Source organism: Panthera onca, chromosome D1, assembly GCF_046562875.1.
Source record: "Panthera onca isolate mPanOnc1 chromosome D1, mPanOnc1 haplotype 2, whole genome shotgun sequence".
NCBI classification, from domain to species: Eukaryota; Metazoa; Chordata; class Mammalia; order Carnivora; family Felidae; genus Panthera; species Panthera onca.
In genome coordinates this window covers 56,686,917-56,708,455 of record NC_138348.1, presented here as the reverse complement: position 1 = coordinate 56,708,455, position 21,539 = coordinate 56,686,917, and the positions used below count along the sequence as shown (strand labels likewise).

The following is a 21,539-nucleotide window of genomic DNA, read 5'->3' as shown; positions in this document are numbered from 1 at the left end:
GCAAACTGCTAACAATTGATGCACTGTCAGCAAAGGGTATGTGGGTGTTCATCATATTCCTTTTTCAACTTTTCCATATACTTGAAATTTTTAAGAAAAGGTTTGGGGAAAACATGCAAAATATAAAATCATATATGCAATGTGAACCAAAACTTGGAAAGAAAGAGCACCAAACAAAGAAACAAAAATCTTTGTGACCTTGATTTAGGCAAATAGTTCATAGATACAATAACAGAAACATGATTCAGAATTGAAACATATAAATAAATTTAACTTCATCAAAATTAAGAACATCTGCTCTTTGAAAAGTCACTGTTAGGAAAATGAAAAGGCAACCCATTAACTGCTAGCAACTATTGCAAATCACACACCCAAGAAAGGAGGCGTATCCAGCATGGCTATAACACACACACACACACACACACACACACACATACACACAAAGCCTATTAAAAAAACCTCTCATAACTCAGTAATAAGGAAACAAACCACGTAATAAAAAATATGCAAAAGGGGCACCCGGGTGGCTCAGTCGGTTAAGAGTCCAACTTCAGGGGCGCCTGGGTGGCTCAGTCGGTTGAGCGGCCGACTTCAGCTCAGGTCATGATTTCACAGTCCGTGAGTTTGAGCCCCACGTCGGGCTCTGTGCTGACAGCTCAGAGCCTGGAGCCTGTTTCAGATTCTGTGTCTCCCTCTCTCTGACCCTCCCCTGTTCATGCTCTGTCTCTCCCTGTCTCAAAAATAAATAAAAAACGTTAAAAAAAATTAAAAAAAAAAAAAAAAAAAAAAAAGCTTGTGCTAAAAAAAAAAAAAAAAGAAAAGAAAAAAGAAAAAAAAAGAGTCCAACTTCAGCTCAGGTCATAATCTCGCAGTCCGTGAGTTCTAGCCACGCGTTGGGCTCTGTACTGACAGCTCGGAGCCTGGAGTCTGCTTCAGATTCTGTGTCTCCTCTCCCCCCAACCCCCACCCCACTCACGCTCTCTCTCACTCTCAAAAATGAGTAAATATTTTTAAAAAATTTTTTTAATGTGCAAAAGATTTGAACAAATACTTCACCGAGAAGGTGTACGGATGGCAAAGAAGCACACAGAAAGATGCTCAAAAGGTAAAAACTAGTAGAGTAGAAGTACAGAAACAAATATGAACCTACTACCATAGTTGGAGATGTCAACACCCTCTGACAGAAATGAACAGTTCCAGCAGGCAGAAAATCAGTAAGGACATAGCGGAACTCAAGAACACCATCGATAGGGGCGCCCAGGGGGCTCAGTCAGTTGAGCATCCAACTCTTGATTTTGGCTCCAGTCATGATCTCAGCTCCGCACTGAGCATGGAGCCTGCTTGGGATTCTCTTCTCTCTCCTTCTGCCCCTCTCCCCAGCTTGTGCGCACACACACTCTCTCTCTAAAATAAAAAATTAAAATTAAAAAAAGGAGCACCATCAATCAACTGGATGTATGCAACAGCAGAATACACATTCTTTCCGAGCTCACATGGATCATTCACCAAGATGTCCCACCACATTGTGGGCCATAAAATGTACCTTCACAAATTTAGAATCGAAGTTCCACAATGGAATTAAACTAGACATCAGAAACAGAAAAATAATTGGAAAATTCTGAAGTACGTGGAGATTAAATAACACACTTCCAGATAACACATAGGTCAAAGAAGAAATCTCAAGAGAAATTTTAAAATATTTTTCATTAAATAAAAATGAAAATACAACTTATCAAAATTTGTGGGATTCAGCGAAAGCAGTGCTTAGAGGGAAATTTATGGCATTGAATGCATACATCAGAAAGGAAGTGAGATCTAAAATCTGTAATCTAGGTTTCAGTTTAGGAAACTAGAGAAAGAAGAGCAAATTACACCCAAAGGAAGTGGCAAAAAAAGAAATTATAAGAATTAGAGCAAAAATCAATTAAAAGGTAAACAGAGAATCAATAGTGAAAAATCAATGAAACTAAAACCTGGTTTGTTGAAAAGATCAATACAATGGTACAACTTTAGCTAAGCTAACCAAGAAGAAAAGAAAAAGGAGAAAAATTACTAATATCAGAAATGAAAGGGAGGAATTCACTATAGATTCTAAGGACTTAAAAGAATAATAAAAGAATACTGTAAACAACTATGCCCACAAATTTGATAACCTAACTGAAATGGAACAATTCCTTGAAAGACACAATCTGCAGAAACTCACACAAGAACAAATAGACAATCTGAATAGGCCTATATCTATTCAAGAAATTGAATCAACAATTAATAACCTTTCCAAACAGAAAACACCAGGCCCAGATGGGTTCACTGGTGAATTCTACCAAACATTTAGGGAAAAAATTATACCAATTCTCTATAAGGTCTTTCAGAGGATAGAAGCAGAGGGAATACTTCCTAACTCATTCTGTGAGGCCAGCATTACCCTAATACCAAAATCAGACAAGGAAAGAAAAATTGTAGACCAATACTTCTCATGAACATAGATGCAAGATTCTCAAACACATCATTAGTTATTAGGGAAATGCAAGTTAAAACCACAATGAGATGCCACTATACGTGTGTTAGAATGGCTAAAAATTTTTTTTAAGTTTACTTATTTATTTTGAGCAACAGAGAGAAAGAGCACAAGGGCAGGAGGGTCAGAGAGAAAGTGAGACAGAATCCCAAGCAGGCTCTGCACCATCCGCACAGAGTCTGATACTGGGCTTGAACTCACGAACGGTGAGATCATGACCTGAGCCAAGATCAAGAGTCCGATGCTTACTGGACTGTGCCACCCAGGCACCCCAGATGGCTAAAATTTTAAAAAGTGATCACACCAAGTGTTGGTGAAGATATGGAGGAACTAGAACTCTCAGACACTGTTGGTGGGAATGTAATAAGGTAAAACCATTTTGGAAAACAGCTTAGCAATTTTTTTAATGTTTATTTATTTTTGAGAGAGAGAGAAACAGAGACAGAGTACAAGTGGGGGAGGGGCAGGGAGAGAGGGAAACAGAACCCGAAGTAGGCTCCAGGCTCTGAGCTGTCAGCAGAGACTGACATGGGGCTCAAACCTCAAGATCATAACCTGAGCTGAAGTAGGATGTTTAACTGACTGCGCCACCCAAGCATCCCCCAGTTTAGCAATTTCTTAAAAAGTAACCATATAACCGCATAGCCCAGCCATTCCACTTCTAGGCATTTATTCAAGAGAAATGAAAGCATATGTCCAAATAAAGACTTGTATGCAAATATTCAAAGCAGCTTTATTCGTAATATCCTCAGACTAGAAGCAAGCCAATGTCCATCAATGGGTAAATAGAGAAACAAAGTGTGGTACCTACAAACAATGGAATACTACTCAGCAATAAAAAAGAATGAGCTGGTGGACAACTTCTGGGCGATGGTGTGAGGAGTCCTGCAGACCCTCTTTCCAGTGGAACAACCGTGTGTGTGTGTGTGTGTGTGTGTGTGTGTGTGCGTGTATTTCTAGAAATTGTCCTAAGACATACATCAACTGAAGGAAAATTCACTAAGGAAAATCTACTAAATCTTTGTAAGAACAATAAGAGTTTGTAGCATTAGAGCTGTGATTCACTCTCTCCCTGCCTGCACCACCTCGACATGCTGGAAGCTCCCCTGTAGACAGGTGAACCTAAGAACGCTGGGTTCCCTCTCCTCCCAGCTCCCAGTCAAAGCTTCTGTTACCTTCCTGGGACCCGAAGGCTGAAGGCGTTTCTCATCCTCTCAGCTCTGTGCTACCTGTACAATTGGAGCCGTCTGCAAAATGATGCGTCTGAATGCTTCCTTCCCACCATACACTAAAGTTAATTCAAAATAGATCAAATACTGTGGCGCCTGGGTGGCTCAGTCGATTAAGCATCTGACCTCGGCTCAGGTCATGATATCACAGTTCCTGAGTTCAAGCCCAGCATCAGGCTCTGTGCTGACAGCTCAGAGCCTGGAGCCCGCTTCGGCTTCTGTGTCTCACCCTCTCTCTACCCCTCCCCTGCTCGCACTCTCTGTCTCTCTCTCTCTCTCAAAAATAAACATTTAAAAAATAATAGTAATAATAACAAAATATATCAAATAATGAAATGGAAGAGCTAAAAGCACAATCAACAGCAACAAGAATATACAAATTGAATTTCATCACAGTGAAAAAGGTTAGTGCTTCGGGGAATACCATCAAGGAAATGCAAAGACAACCCACAGAATGGGGGGAGATATTTGCAAGTCTTATATGGGATAAGGGACTTGGATCTAGGGTATATAAAAAAAGATTACAATTCAATAATTAAAAAAAAAAAAAAGCAGGGGGTGCAGGTCAGGTCAGAGAGGCCAAGCTATCCTGTACCCTTTGCGTGAGCAGCTGCAGCGGCAGGTGCCAGCAGGTCCAGCCCGTTGCTTTACTTTTTTGCTGCTGCCCAAACATAGTCATTATGTCCAAAAGAAAGTCTCCAGAGAATACAGAGGGCAAGGATGGATCCAAACCAATCGAACAGGAGACCACCAGACAGTCTGCCAGATTGTCAGCGAAACCCGCTCCACCAAAAGCTGAACCTGAACCAAGAAAAACATCTGCTAACAAAGAACCTGGCACAAAGACTAACAAAGGTACTAAAAGGAAAGAGGGAGAGCAAGAAGCTGGAAAGGAAGATACCGCACCATTCCAAACTAAAGCTGAAAAAGCGCAGAAAGCTGAACCTGTAGATCACAGGGTAGGCTGAATCGTGAAAAATTGGGAGTTGGTTTTATACACCTCTTGGGACAACTTTTTTTTATATAAGAAAAAAAATTTTTTTAATGTTTATTTATTTTTGAGAGAGTGAGAAAGACAGAGCACGCGTGGGGGAGGGGCAGAGAGCGAGGGAGACCCAGGATCAGAAGCAGGCTCTAGGCTCTGAGCTGTCGGCACAGAGCCCAACACAGGGCTCAAACACACAGACCGTGAGATCATGGCCTGAAGCCAAAGTTGTATGCTTAACGACTGAGCCACCCAGGCGGCCCTTTTTTGTATAATTTTTTAATGTTTATTTATTTATTTATTTATTTTGAGAGGGAAAGAGAATATGCAAACGAGGGAGGGGCAGAGAGAGGGAGAGAGAGAGTCCCAAGCAGGCTCCATACTCAGCACAGAGCCTTATGCAGGGCTTGAACCCATGCACCGTGAGACCATGACCTGAGCCAAATTCAAGTCAGATGCCTAGCCGACTGAGCCACCCACCTGCCCTTGGGACAACTTTTTAAAGCTATTTTTACCAAGTATTCTGTAAATGCTAATTTTTAGGACACTACTTTGTATAAGGATGGACATTTTATCTTTTCATAGTCCTGCTTTTTGGAAATTTCCATCATCCTCAAGTAAAATAAATATCAGTTTAATATTGGAAACTGTGTGTAGAATCGATTCAGAATTTCGGGCACTGGCTTTAAAAATTGAGTCCTGTGCATACTGTGGTATTTTTACTCTACATATTTGAATTTTCACAGTTTTTCTAGAGCAGTAATCGGTGGTACTCTTTAATCTAGGTTTTATTTTATATGATTTTAATGAAACATGGAGAGTTTGTGGCCATCTGCTGACTATTTGTGGTTTAAAATAAAAGGTTTTCTTGCCTGCAAAAACAAACAAGCAAGTAAATAAACAAATAACCCAATTTTAAAAATGGGCAATGGATCTAAGTACACATTTTCCTAAAGAAGATGGAAAATAAGCAAATAGATAAATAAACAATAAACACAAGAAAAAAATCTTGGCATCCTTAGTCATCAAGGAGATGTAAATCAAAACCACAATGAGATACATCTTAACCACAAGGATGGCCATAATAAATAAGTCAGAAAATAACAGGCTGGCAAAGATATGTAGAAATCAGAATCTTAACAGATTGCTAGTTGGAATGTGAAATGGTACGATTACTTTGAAAAACAGCTTCGCACTTCTTCAAACAGTCAAATATAGAGTTGCCACACGACTTAGCAATTCCTCTCCTAGGTGTCTACCCAGGAGGAATTGAAATGTACGTCTGTGCAAAAATTTGAACACAAATGTGTATAGCAGCATTATTCCTAACTGCTAAAAGGTAGAAACAACCCAAATGTCCATCAACTGATGGATGCATAAACAAAATGTGGTACATCTATACAATGCAGTATTCTTCAGCCATAAAAAGGAATGAGATACTGATACCTGCTACAACATGGATGAGCCTTGAAAACTTTATGGTATATGGGAAAAGTCACAAAAGACCACACACTATACGATTCCATTTATATGAAATGCTCAGAATAGGTAAATCTGTAGAGATACAAAGATTTGTGGCTGTTTAAGGGCTGTGGGTGATAGCTAAAAGGTACAAGAGGGGTTTCTTTGAGATGATAGAAATGTTCTAAAATGGAATGTACTGATTGTATATCTACATATTGTATCACTATATATTGTATTATACATTGCATCATTGTGTATTGTGTATATCTGTGAATATTCTAAAAACCATTGAATTATATATTCTAAATGAGTGAGTTAAATGATATGTGAATTATGTATCAATGGAGGGTTTTTTTAAAAATACTATATATATTCAGAACTTTTTAGTTGAAAGGTAAAATACCAAAATGCCAACAGCTGGCAGCTCAGGGTGGTCAGATGACAGATTATTTTCTTTTGAAATTTTTCCTATTTTGAGGAGAAAAAAAAATGTGAAGCACCTATTCTAGATTTCCAGAGAACAAAGGGACTAACAACCAAATGCAAGGAGTGAACATTGATTGGATCCTGGACCCCCTCCCCCAAAACAGGTATAAAATACATTTTAGGAAAATTGGGAGAAATATAAATATGGACTGGCTATTAGATGATAGCATGGAATTATTTATCCTTTTTGTAGGATTGTGATTGTGACTGTGTAGGACGTTGTTCTCAGGAGCTACATGCTCAGGTATTAAGTATTATTTAGTGTCATGGTATCTACAACTCTCAAATGGTTCAGTTTTTTTTGTTTTTTGCTTTGTTTTTTGTTTGTTTGGGGTTTTTTGTTTGTTTGTTTTTTAAGTAGTCTCCATGCCCAATGTGGGGCTTGAACTCATGACCCTGAGATTGAGAGTTCCCTGCTCAGGGTGCCTGGGTGGTTCAGTTGGTGGAGAGTCTGACTCTTGATCTTGGCTCAGATCATGAGCTCCTGGTTTGTAGAGTCGAGCCCTGCATCAGGCTACATGCTGACAGTGCAGAGTCTGCTTGGGATTCTCTCTTTCCCTGTCTCTCTGCCCCTCCCCCCACAAAATAAATAAATAAACAAACATTTGTTAAAAGTTAACTACATTTATTAAAAAAAAAAAAGTTCCATGTTCTACCGACTAAGTCAGCCAGGCACCCCCAAACGGTTCAGATTTTTTTAAAAAAGAGAAAGCAATGAGGCAATAAGGCAAATCATTAATTGTTGAATCCAGGGATGCATACGGATGCTTATTTTATACTTTTCTTTTTTCCCTTGTGGTTTACATTTTCTTTAAAAAAAAAAAATGGGGAGAAACATAAAAAAACAAATCACCCCACAGGGCACACAGTAGAGCCTCTCTGGGGTCAGGAGAGTAAAAAAAGACCTGAGGCTGGGGGGAGGGTAGCCAGGGGGCCAAGATCTGGAGCTTCCCCTTCTGGAAGGGATGTGCCCAGAGGGATGGGCGATGGGAAGAAGCCTCTTTTTCTGGCAACAATCCACGTTAGCAAGGTGGCTTTATATGCATTTTCTCATTCAATCCTCTCCACATCTCCACGAGGTAGGCACTGTTATTATGCCCATTTACAGTTAAGGAACTTGTGACCAGAGTTCAGTAACTACTTGGAGACCCTTCCCCTGGTCCAAGGGCTGTGCCCAGGCTCCCAGAGAGATTACAGGATTATGTCCCTAGGATCGATCTGTGGACAGCCTGACCTAGCCCCTGGCCTTACGGAAGAAAGGAGGCCCCCAGAAATCAGGACCTCAGCTGAGTAGCCTGACTCAGAAGGGATGGAGTTAGAGTTTGTTGTATGGACTCCTGCCAGCACTAGGGGGTCAAAGCAAGAGATAGGCAGAGGAGGGGAGGGAATTGTTGGAAATGTGTTGGCCACAGGTACCCAGGGCTATGACCTTTCTGACCTCATATTCTGGCACTTTGTCTTTCCACAGCTGTTGCCCTTAAGCTTACACACATAAACTCACTCCTCCATGCCTTTGCACAGGCTATTCCCTGAACCTGGAATGCCCTTGGTACAGAAAAAAAATTACTATTATTCTCCAAGACCCAGCTCCGTGTGTCTGGCCCTGGGCTCCTACCTCCACTTTGCCCCTCTCCGTTAGATGAGGGTCCGTAGGGCCTGGCCCAGGACTGGCCCAGAGGACAGTCAGTGAGATTTGCCATGATGGTGATTTCTCTCCTCCACGGCCCTGTGTTGTTCAGAGCTCTCCCTCTGCCCTGGACTTTCTGTTATCACTTCATGCCAGTGGTCACTCCCTGTGGGCTACTCCCCTTTACATCTGGGGCCAGAATCCCTTCTTCATCCCAGCACCTACCACTGGGCGGCACAGAGGGCCTTCGCTGAATGAAGTTTCATTGCGGTAGCCCCAGTGGGACTCCACTGATTGGGCCCCAGATGGCGCTGTCAGCCCAGGCAAGGGCTGGGGAGTCTCAGACCCCAGAGCCTTAACGCTGCTACAACCTGTCAAACCCCCAAATTCCAGAGCTTCTTTTATTCATCCTGTCTACTACATCCATACCTGATTTGAAAACTCGGGATGTCAGTGCTGGATTGAAATCCCCCTAATCCTCAGACACAGAGGAACAGCTATCCTCTTGAGGCCACAGCTGAACCAAGAAGGCCCAGATCTCCCGAGAGGTCTAGGGTAGGTAAGCAGCCACCTAGGAACCAGTCATTTCACCCAGACTCTGCCACAACTGGCTGTATGATGAGACAGCCCCTTCCCTTCTCTGAGTCCAAATGCTCCTGCATCCTGTGTTAGTGAGAACTGAAAAAATGGCCAGAGTGCTGGGTTCTGATCCTGATTCTGGTCCTGGTGTACTGCTCTGGCCTATGTCCATCCTCTGAGCCTCAGGGACTCTGGATGTGAAATGGGGGCTGGACCCAAAAGCTCTAAAACTACAAGAGTCCAAGATCCCCACTGGGCTACAGAGACCTGGGTGTGGGGCTGGCACCTTGGCCAAGGACAGGCTGCTCCAGGAGCTGCCAGACGGGAAACATTTTCCGGAGCCGGAAGGGCTGGCGGAGCCCAGGGCCAGCCCATGCAACCACAATGGACGCTTGTATGGAAGTTTAGCTTGGACCCACCCATGGGCTTGGCCCCTGGACTAGGGTGGGTCCTTTCTAAGCTCCCAAACAACCCACCCTAGGCCCAGAGACAGGAGTGTGAGATGGGATTCTGGTCCAGCTCCAGAGTGATGCCTACAGGCTTGTCACCAATGCCCACATTTCCACCATCAGCCTTCCTAGAATCCACTTGCCTAAATGACCTCACACAACATGAGAAAGCCTGTCTCCCCAATCGGATGGGAGCCCAAGAGGGCAAGGGCAAGTTTTCTTCTCCTCGAGCCAACTAAGGGAGCTCAGGACAGACTGTTGGACCAGCCTGGTTCAGGGGTGGTGAAGATCCCTGGCTAAGTTGTGATCTAGGACACCCTGACTCTAATCCTGGCTGAGCTTTTGTTTCTTCCCCAGCCAGTAAGAGAGAAGGAGGGTGGGTAACACTTATTTGAGGGGACCCAAACACTGGTTGGGGAACCTTCAAAAGCATCTGACCCACCCTCTGCCTTGGGAAGGACTCCACCCAAACCAGGCAGACTCCACTCATTCTCCCCTCTTCCTGCAGCCTCCTAATCACACTTGTTTCTTTCTGGAGCCCTACCCCCAGGCTCTGCACTGCCTCTGAGGCATCCCTCAGGAAGCTTTTGTGGATATCCTATGGACTGCACATGGTTTTCCCTTCTCTGGGCTCCTGTGGTTTGGTAACTATCACTCCTCAGAGCACAGGATCCTGACCACTTAATGCTCATGGTCATCTCAGCAGCTGTTGCTGGGACCCCTGCTGGGACCAACCTCCCCAGGGGACACTTCCCATCAGCCATCTCTGTGGTGTCCAGTAAGCTGTCCTAAGCATGAAAGGAGATGATGCATGTGAAGGGAATGTATATAAACCGTAAAGCATCATATCACTATGAGTTGCTAATATTCACAAGATGGAAATTAAAAAAGAAATGCAAGATCTTGTTCTTGAAACAAATTTTTAAAAGCCTGGGGTCTGAGATGATAAGAACACAGTGGGATGTGGTCAGCACAGAGGTGGATTTGATGTCTGGCTATATTAGCAGAGGCATAAAGCCTAGAAAGTAGGAGGAGACCAACCAGCTTTTCTCTGTAGCTTTGTGCCCATTTCTCAGGAATGGTTTTGGCACTAATGCCTCTGGCCAGGTAGTTTCAGACCCAGAGCAGAGAAGATGTACAGTCACTGTCCTCTTAGCTTAATAGGCCCACCTAGGGCCATAGGGCAGCTAACTTTGGGCCTCAAAGGAGACTATGGGGATGTCTCAGGAGGCTGGTCTCAGCTCAGAGTGAGAAAGACAGCCCCACAGCGAAAGGGGTGGCTTCTAGAGATAGGCAGTGAGGGTGTGAGAGAGGGTTGGATCAACCTAGTTGGGAAGTCTGTTGACAGGATTCCTCTCTTGGGGTAGATTGACAGCTTGGGAGGTTCCTCCCAAGTTCTCTCATGTTAGAACTGTGAGAGTCTAAAATCCTAAATCAGTCTAGAAATCTGAGCTCCTGTGGCCAGTGGGGCCTTGGCCTCTTGCCACGTCATGATGAGTATCTCAGCAACACCAGAAACTATGCCATCACCTCTGTTTGTTTTGTGTGGTTTTGTTGCAGGGTGTGGATCAATACACCTTTTTTTTAATTTTTTTTTTTTCAATATATGAAATTTATTGTCAAATTGGTTTCCATACAACACCCAGTGCTCATCCCAACAGGTGCCCTCCTCAATACCCATCACCCACCCTCCCCTCCCTCCCACCCCCCATCAACCCTCAGTTTGTTCTCAGTTTTTAAGAGTCTCTTATGCTTTGGCTCTCTCCCACTCTAACCTCTTTTTTTTTTTTTCCTTCCCCTCCCCCATGGGTTTCTGTTAAGTTTCTCAGGATCCACATAAGAGTGAAAACATATGGTATCTGTCTTTCTCTGTCAATACACCTTTTAAAAAAACCTGTCAGCGGGAGGTAGGATCCTGCTGTCCCAAGGTCATTTCTGTTGATCTTTATCACAGGTCCAACCAAGCGTCTGGGAACCTGGGCAGTGCCCGGAGTTTGCCCCTGGTTTCCCCTCCCCTGCTACTTCCTTGCATTGTCAGCCCTGGGTCCCAAACCCAACCTAGCCTGGGTAAGAACAAGAGCACAGGCTTTAGAAGTAGCAGACCTGGGCTTGTGTTTCTGGGCTGCCATCTACCAGCTGAGTGGCCTTGAGCAAGTTGCTTTGCATCTCTGAACCTCTGTTCCTGATTTGTTAAACATGGACAAGAACATCTGTCTCCAAGGTTTTGGAGATTGGAAAGAATGTGTGTGGAGGACCTGGCACATAACAGGTGTTCAGTAAATGTGAGGTCCTTTCTCCTCTCCTTGGGAGACATCTGTGCAATGAGATGTCTTGGGCCGGGGGTCAGGACACCTGAGTCTAGTGGGTAGGTTTTGTTGCTCTCTGGCTGCCTGACCTCTGGCAAGTCCCTGCCGCTCTCTGACATGCACTTCATTCATTATCTGAGAAATAAGGCAGAGACACCAGTCTCTGCAGGGGTCCATTCTCCAGCCCCAGATAGAACATTGCCTGCTGGGTTTGACTTGCCTAAGCAGGGAAACGAAATGCTCTGGTCTGGGAGGCAGGACCCTGGTTTGAGGCTGGCCCATGCCCTGACACACCAGATGATTTAAGACATGTCATTTTCACCTCTAGGCCTTGGTCTTATAATGGACAGGATGCCATGGGCTCCACAGCTCCTTTGTCTCTGATGATCCAGGATCCAGTGACCCTGACAGGGACAGGGCTAGGCCCAGGCAGGTCCCCTGTCCATGGGTGTCCCTCTCCATCTCCCTACCTATAGCAATAATCTCAGGTCCCATGTTGTCCATGGCACGATCCACCTTGTACCCAGCCTCATGGTCTTTCTTCCCGCATCTCATCTAAGACCCTGAAAGCTACTGAGACTCCTACCACACTGCTTCCTTCTTAGTACTCAGTGTCCCGTGTGCCTCCAGGGCTCTCTAGGCCCTTCTTCCCTGAAATCATGGGATTTCCTCTAATAGGGAATCATCTCGACTCCTTCCTACTCATCTCACAAGAGTAGGAAGAATGCTTGTGCAAAGAAAGGTTCCCAAGTAACGGACAACACTTACGAGTGCACAAGCACGCTGCCTGTGTTCTCACCATCACAGAGACAGCACTTTCCCTGGGGCTCTGCTGAAGCATAGGCTTTGACTTGAGCTACAGGCCCAGAAGATTTTAGCACTGTGCCTGTCCTCGGAGAAGTAGCCAGAGCACTTGAGAGAGTTCTGTACTTGTCACTATGAGCCTTAGCATGTGAGGTCAGAATAGGCCTGCTGGGTTGGTCTGATTCCAGACAGCTGGCAAACAGCACGTTCAGAGCATCACACCCATTGTATGAGGTATAGAGGTCACATGGAACAGTAAGAGGCCATCACGTCTGCCGGGAGCCAAGCCCCTGCTCAACGGGCCCTTGCCCAGATACCGCCCTCCCGTGGGAAGAGGGTTGCCCTGCTGGGCCTCTGGCGGGGCCCCACTGCTTCCTGGATCTGATTCTTCTCCTGGAGAGGCAGCCAAAGAACTCAGGGCTCTCCTTCCCAATAGGACTACTGATGACGTTGGACTCCTTCCCAATAGGACTACTGATGACGTTGGACAACTTGCCAGGTTGGCAAGGTCTGGCCAGGGACACCCTCCACCCTCAGAGGCTGGGAGCTTTCTCTGAGCACCTGCAGGCCTGGGCCCTGTTTCTCACAGACTAGCTCACCACGTTGCACATGGCAGTCAGTATACTCCCCAGCCCAAGTGCTCCTTGGGAAAGGGGTTTGAGTCGTCTTGATCCCCACAGCCCATTTTAGGGCTTGGCACAAAATAGACACTAAATTGTTTCTTCCATCTATGCCCTATTTTGAGTCCTCCCAGCACTGACCCATAAAGGCCCTAGCACGGTCTCTTTCCAACAGAAACAAAGAGGCCCTGGAGTGGGCAGTCCTTAGCTACAGATGATGGAATGTAAATGTTAACCTCGGGGCAAGATTCATCCCAGGGACTGGGATGTAAAGAGCCCTTTGGGGTCCCACCAATCCCTCTGCTTGTGGTCCCAACCCACTCTGTGCATGGATCCTGGGTTCTAGCCCACCCAGACAGACTGCCTGAGAACTGCTGGACTTCTGGGAATTCAATCTCAGTGCCAAGGCTCTCACTATCTCCTGCTCTTGGATTCTCTCTTCATCCCCTTCTCCCTGGAAACCTCCTGGCCCCAAAGTCCACTGACTGTGGGACACGGAGGTGACCTTTCCTCTCTGAGTTCTCCAGCAGTCCCCGTTTGTTTGTTTTGTTTTGTTTTGTTTTGTTTTGTTTTGTTTTCCGGCTTATCAGCTCACCTGGACTCAGAGTTATTGGTGCTGTTTGTCTTATCTGTCTCAGGAGGCTGCTCTGAGAGAAAGCAAATACCAGCCTTTGCAGCCATCTGTAAAATGGGGACAGTGATCCCTACCCTCCGAGGCTGATGTCAGGATTAAATGACATTAATCAGGTTAGAGCCCAGCACAGAGTCCTCTCAGCTGTCCACGCACATGACAGGAGGTAAGGCATAGACAATTTGCACCAAAGATGCAGGGGCCTCGGGGCTGCGGTTCTCGAACCTGTAGAAAGACTCAATTAAGCAGATGAACAACGCACCCTACCTCCTGGACAGGGGACGTGAGAAGCCATCAGGAGAGGGCAGACACATTATAACATCTCCAGATACGTGCAGAATGAAGACTGCTAACCTCCACTGGGCATTAGTTATGTGCCCGGCCCTGTGCTAAATGCATCACGGGCTCCATCTCATCGTGCATGGCCAGTTCACAGGCTCCTGGAGGAGTTATGGCTGGCACTTGGCTCTTTCCACTGCCCCCACTGTACTGGTAATGCCATGATACCTAAAGGCAGATGCGTTTTCATTTATATGTATAGTCCCAGATGTGGGACTTCTCCACACAGTAAAAGTGAATCTACAGCATGAGAAACTAACTTTAAGAAACATAAACTTTAGGGGCACCTAGGTGGCTTAGTGGGTTAAGCGTCTGAACCCCATATCACATTGTCTGCTGTCAGCATAGAGCCTGCTTCAGATCCTCTGTCTCCCTCTCTCTGCCCCTCCCCTGCTCTCTTTCAATCTCAAAAATAAATAAACATTTTTTAAAAAATTAAAAACTAGGGGCACCTGGGTGGCTCAGTCGGTTAAGCGTCTGACTTTGGCTCAGGTCCTGAACTCGCGGTTCATGAGTTCGAGCCCCACCTCAGGCTCTGTGCTGACAGCTCAGAGCCTGGAGCCCGCATTGGATTCTGTGTGTGTGTGTCTATCTCTGCCCCTCTCCCACTCACCTGTCTCTCTCTCTCTCTCAAAAATAAACATTAAAACTTTTTAATTAAAAAATAATGCTTTATTTTGGAATAATTTTAGATTTATAGGAAAGTTGCAAAAATACTACAGAGAGGTCCCATATACCCTTTCCCTGAGTTCCTATGGTACATTTAACACAATTAAGAAACTGACATTGGTAATTACTATTAACTACACTCCAGACTTTTACTGGATTTCACCATTTTTTCCAGTAACATCCTCTTTCATTCCAGGATCCAATCCAGGATACCACATTACATTTAGTCATCTTGTCTCCCCACTCTGGTCTATAATAGGAAGAATTGCCTTTTTAACTGGTTTCCTATGGGAAACAGAGGAGCGGGCTTTTTTTTTTTTTTTTTTTTTTTTTTTTTTTTTTTTTTTTTGGCTTCTTTCACTTTTGCTTCCACAATTTCACTTTAGAAAATCCCCCTGGGACAGGATTTTTCTCCCTGCAGCAGCCAACTCCTGTTTCCCCTCCATCACGGTGCCCCCTCCAGCTGGCAGGCCCCTGGACTCCCCTCCAGAGTGCTCACACTCCCTTTTTCTTACTGCAGGGATATTTAATTCTGCTTTGCCACTCAGTACCTGTTAACATTGTCTTCAAGTGTGCCACGGGCTCTCATTCTGGGAATTATAAAACACCTGGGACTTTAGTTTTAGCTCCATTCTCTTCCTGAGGCAGAAACTGTGCTCTCAGAGGAGTAAATGGGGAACAATCCCTAATGCAATACTTCCCCAAATTCATCCTCCCTTCCCTCTTCCCTGTAATACCCACATCCTTTTGAGGAACCCTGTGGTTCCAGGGAAACCAACTCCAGAAGTACAAATATGACCTAACCTTGACTAATCAGCACATTCCATCTCTTGGCCACAGTGATTGGTTCAGGAGGGGCCTCATGGAATGAATCTCAGGACTTTTGCAGGCATTCTGGTTCACAGATGCTCTCTTTTGCTCAGGTTGGTGGGATGGCCAGTGGCCATTTTGTTACTGCAACTGGTTGTTGAGTTTTAACCTGTTAAGGTAGAAGCAGTCCTAAGTCTTTTTCTCCCTAGTCACTCCCTTGACTCTTTTTTAAAATTTTTTTTTTCAACGTTTTTTATTTATTTTTGGGACAGAGAGAGACAGAACATGAACGGGGGAGGGGCAGAGAGAGAGGGAGACACAGAATCGGAAACAGGCTCCAGGCTCCGAGCCATCAGCCCAGAGCCTGACGCGGGGCTCGAACTCACGGACCGCGAGATCGTGACCTGGCTGAAGTCGGATGCTTAACCAACTGCGCCACCCAGGCGCCCCCCTTGACTCTTTTTTAATACCATAGGTAGAGTTTTTATAACTTTCTGGTCTCTTTCAGTTAGTAAAACTTAGACCAGGCCAGTTTAATTTTTTTTAATGTTTATTTATTTTTGACAGGGAGTGACACAGAGCATGAGCGGGGGAGGGGCAGAGAGAGAGGGAGACACAGAATCGGAAGCAGGTTCCAGGCTCCCAGCTGCCAGCACAGAGTCCGACGTGGGGCTCAAACTCACGGACTGCAAGATCATGACCTGAGCCGAAGTCGGATGCTCAACCGACTGAGCCACCCAGGTGCCCCTTTAATTTTTTTAAATGTTTATTTATTTTTGAGACAGAGAGAGGGAGAGACAGAGTGTGAGCAGGAGAGGGGCAGAGAGAGAGAGGGAGACGCAGAATCCAAAGCAGGTTCCAGGCTCTGAGCTGTCGGTACAGAGCCCAATGTAGGGCTCCAACTCACCGCAAATCACGATTTGAGCCGAAGTCAGATGCTTACCAACTGAGCCACCTAAGCGCCCTAGACCAGTCCAGTTTAAAACTTTAATCTGCTATTCAATTCATAGCAATCCTCCTACCCCCACCCCAATTAGAACTCTGACTTCGGGGGCTTGGTATGGGGATGGATGATGATATGCCAATGGCATACTCTGCTCTCTTTTCTGGTCACCAAAAAAGAGGGGAGGAAGCTTCATGAGACCTCCTGACAGCCTGACCTTGCTGTGCAGTGGAAAGGGGTCCCTGACTTTACTGTGGTTATGTCTGCCCTTAGTAGCCTTTATGATGTGGTAGTCTCCACAGAGGGGACATATGTGGTTTCTTAGCTACTGTTAAGCTCTATGGCCCCCTCATTGCCAAGGACTTCTACAGATAGCGGCCACCTGGTTTCCCTATCATCTGTCTGTCCCCAGTCCCTCCTCCAAGTCAGGGTCACATTGCTTGGCCCAGTGGCTGCTGTCTAGCCCCCTGGTTCCTGCCCCTCTTCTAAAGTTCATGCTCTGTCTCATGGAGCCATGAGAAGTATGAGGAACTGGGCAGGGTAGCCCAATTTTCCTCCCAGGCCCACCACATCCTGGTCCTGACAAGCTTGCTCACATAGGTCCTTTCACGAACCTCCCACCTTCAGAACTCTCTGGTTCACCGTCTATGTTCACAAACATTCGCCAGTCTCCTTCCCCTCAGCCCTGCTTTCTCACCACACTTTATTCCAGCAGTAGCACTAGGATGAGCCTGTGGGGTTCTAGCTCAGGAAGCATCCAGTGGGAGGAGCTCCTCTCCCCCTGTGCAGGCACCCCCAGTCTTTTCAAGGGAACCTCTCAGAAGCCTCTACTCTCCCTCCACCATGCCTCATATATACACAGTGTGCTTTGCTGGGGAAGAGAAACAAGGGAGATTTTTCAGCCACTGTTGGTTGAAATGTGGAAGCAATAGCATTAAAAGGGGTCTGGAGAGCTGGTGGAATTTCCAGCCTTGATCCTCTTTCTCACTTCCTTTGCCCTCAGAGACAAGCCCTATCCCCACATCTTCGACTCTCCTTCCCTCCCCCAGCATGAGGAAGTCCCCTGCTTGCCTCAGGTTTGAGTGCCTCATCTCTTGGAAAGGGGAAAAATGATGCATTAAGTAAGCTTCCTCAGAGGTACATCTGCCACGAGATGGCCTTCTTGGTCACGGTGAAAAGAAATACAGGAGTGCTTCAAACTCACGAGTCCTTGGAATTCCTTAGTCTGCCTTTCAATCTTACTAGCAAATACTGGGACCTGGTAGGTGCCAGCAAGTGCCAATCCTCCTGGGTACCAGACTCTCCCTAGTGGAAGAAAGGATGCCCAGGACTTTAGCCTGCGTTCCGAACAGGAGGCTGAGCATATCCACATCCCCTCTGCCTCCCCAGTGGCTCCTCAGCCAACACTCTGCTGCTCTTTCTTATTCTCTGAGGACTGTCCCCTCAGCTCCCCCCCCCCCCACCTTTTCCTCTTCCCATTTAGTTAAAAGGGAGAATTTCGGGGGCAGTTTCATTCAGGGTTCCAACAACAAACAGATGGCCCACTCAAATGAAAATAGAAGGAGGTTTTACTTATAAAGGGACTATTTACAAAGTGCAGGGGAGCCTCAAGTGCAAGAACCTAGAGTTGTCATCACCTCTAGGCCTGAATGGCCAAGGTGGAGTGGGGAGTAGTTACCAAAAGGTAGGAGAGTCTTGTGGAGCAGGCTTCTTTGAGAAGAGGAGTGACCTTGAGTTGATGGCAGAGACAGCCCAAGGCTCTACCACAAGAAGGGAACCAAGGGAAGAAAACACTTTGACCTTACTCTCCTCCCTTCCTCAGATCTGCAGCTGGGACTCTCCATTGGCCAAACCCAAGTGAAGCCAGAAGCAAGACTCCTGTTAATTAAATCTACACGAGTCAGCTTCCCCAGACCAGAGACCAGGGGAGGGGCAGAGAATAGAACACCTCAGAGGTACCTGGATGGCTCAGTTGGTTAGGCATCTGACTTCAGCTCAGGTCATGATCTCACGGTTCATGGGTTTGAGTCCCACATCAGGCTCTGGGCAGACAACTCAGAGCCTGGAGCCTGCTTCAGATTCTGTGTCTCCCTCTCTCTCTGCCCCTCCCCCACTCACTCTCTGCCTGTCAAAAATGAATAAATGTTAAACAAAAAAAGAAGATATCGGGGGCATCTGGGTGGTTAAGTGTCTGACTTTTGGTTTCAGCTCAGGTCATGATCTCACGGTTCATGTGTTCAGTGTGGAGCCTGATTGGGAGCTCTCTCTCCATCTCTCTGTTCCTCCTCCACTCTGTCTCAAAATAAAAAAAAATTTTTTTTAATTAAAAAAAAAGAAGATATCCAGCATAGGAAATCCAGGGAATTTCTGCCCTTTTCAATAAGGTCTCCCTCTCTGTCGCAGCTGTTCTAACAGGGCCAGATTCTCCAAGCTGTCATCAAGCACTTCTTGGCCCAAGGCTCATGGCTCATAGCACAGATCTCTTCACTCTTAGCACATGTGGAGAGCACCTGCCTCCTTTTCACGGTCTGTAAGTCGTACGAATCTTGACACCTTCCCAGTTCACTGCATACCCCTTTATGTGGCACTGGTCACTCCTGCAGCGATGAAGGCATTGATTTGTGGCTTTGAATTTGTTTGATTCCTACTACTAGAGCCTAAAGCCTCTTATTCTTTGCCATTTCTCTCCCTCACTCCCACCACCACCCTGCAACATTTCAGAGGGAAGCTGCAACCACAGTCAGCATATTCTTCTCTTGTCCCTGGGGCTGCACTCTCTGAAAATCTCTCTCCTTTATGGTAGTATGTGGCCTTGACCAGAGGCTTCAGCTGCTCTAGCTCCAGGAAATCCTGTCTCTGAAGCTAAGGCTAAAAGGGGAAGGAGGGGGAGGACAAATCAACCAAGGGTATCTAGTCCACCTCTGCCCTTCCTGGAGACACTCTAGCTTCCTAATAAATCATGCATCCTTCATGGCTGGATTAAACATCAGTTTCCAGCCTGGGGTCACACAAGGAAATTTGGGTTTGCTTTTTTGCTTTTTTTTTTTTTTTTTTTTTTTTTTATCAGTCTCCTAAGCCCACTTCATTGGGTGTATGTCTCAATTTTTCACTGACTGCTGTTTTGCTGTTCCCATTTCTGGTATCAGCACCCTCGTTTCCTTTGGGAGACTTTCCTGCCTGCACTTTCCATTCAAGGAGTTCCTGTGTGGCTGACCCCACCCTCCCAACTCCAGGGTTGGGGAAATAAGCAGTCAGTCCCACAAGACTCAGTCCTGGTAATTTCCTCAGAACCATGGAGAAATTAAGCTCTTTCCAATAGAGCTGATGATGTCAGGATGGAGCTCTTGGGGGTCATTTGCCACTAGATGGGGAACATATCCTGAGAGAGAAGCCAAAGCAGGGGAAGGCAAAGTGGTGAGATGGAGACAAATTCCTGATCACTTGACTTGTGTGCCTGGATCTAACCATTCCTGAAGCTAGCTGTATTCTTGGGTTTCACATTCTTGTGAGCCAATAATTCCACCCTCCCTTTTATGTCTTTGGGTTTTGTTTGTTTGATTTGCTTACTGTATTAGAAATGAATTCCCATGATTTACAAACAAACAAGGGATCCTGATTAATATACCTTCTGAAAAATCCATCCTGGGTCATGCCAGAACGTCGACTTCACAATCACAAATTCCCTTTAGTCGAGGTAATATTCCAAGACCATCTCTGCTCAGGCTGGATCAGCCTACACTGACACTTTGGCAGAGACGGGGAGGGAGGGGCATGTTTGGCTTTTTATTTTTTATAGTGGCAAGAACATTTAGCATGCAGTTTACCCTCTTAGCAAAATTTTGAGTGCACGATACTGTATTGTTAACTCTAGGTACAATGTAGTACATTTGGCTCTTTATTTAGGGTAAAGATTGAAACCGAAATCCAGCTGAGAATTGAATTTACCATCAAAAACCTGGGCAGTGTCTCAAAATGCAGTCCAGGTGTGACCGCCTTGCCTGGAGGAGCAAGCCTCGGCACTTAATTACCCCAGAGTTTGTCTTCACCACAAGTCTCTAGTGAGAAATGGATGTTGTATTGAAGATTTGGTCTAGAGCTGGAGAAGGGTTTTGCATCAAGTAGTTCTTTGTCCCTCCAAGTGACCCTAGGCCTCTCTCCTCTCCGGGGTCTTCTCTATGCCCACCTTTCTTACCTCCGTCTTCTTTGTAGCACCATTTGCTCTGGGCTTCTCTTCCTTACCCTTGATGTAAGGAGGCTGTGATCTAGTATAAGAAAGGCCATCGTGATCCTGAACAAGACTTTGTTCTCAGCAAACCCAAAACCCTCCAACTACCTGGATGTGTCTTCCTTGGAAGCCAGGGGGGAGGGAAGTTTTAAATTTTCTGAAACAAATATATGTTTTCCTGTCATGTGCTATAATTCTTTAGAATCAAATATATACCTCCCTACTAAATCACCCTGTAACTGGAAACCAGTTTCTGCAAGTTACCGACAGTCCCTTTGAAGAAATGATCTTTCTGTTTAAATCGGTCAGTTTGTCTCTGACCCTTGCTCGCATGACCTGACTGGTGCAGTGGATCATTTCCTTCCCTCGGCCTCTGCTTTCTCGTGGCCTATATTGACTCTAGTATCTACCTACTCCCTTCTTTCCATCTTCCTGCCTCATCTGCTTCCAGTGGCTTAACTCTGTCCTCAGACCTCAGAGAAGGACTGGCTGGCCCACCTAATCCCTGTTGCCGCTGATTGGGCGGAGCTTTGGGTCAGGCCAACCCTGAGGTCTTAGCAAGTCCATGGACCAGCTGCCCTTAGGGTGCTCAGCTGTAGTGAAAGTGGGATGGGGATGTGGAACAGGATGAGGGGAGACCCCTTCAGCAAAATAGCAGGCATGAGAAACACTCCAGGGCTTAGTCTGTTCAGAACTGGAGGTGATCGTCTCCTTACCACAGAGCTGATCACATCACACGTAGAATGTGACCTCCCATTCCATTCCCCAAACCAGGAGAGAGCTCTAGACTAAGTGAGTCCTGTCTGACCACAAGAGAGAGACTGGAACAAAGAGGGAACATTTCCCACTACAGCCAGG

At 45.8% G+C, this 21,539-nt stretch overlaps 1 pseudogene; it reads left to right on the top strand.

The window, feature by feature from the left end:
- Nucleotides 1-4,410: 4,410 nt before the first annotated feature.
- Nucleotides 4,411-4,712, top strand: LOC132660592 (high mobility group nucleosome-binding domain-containing protein 3 pseudogene; annotated as a pseudogene).
- The last annotated feature ends 16,827 nt before the right edge of the window (nt 4,713-21,539 follow it).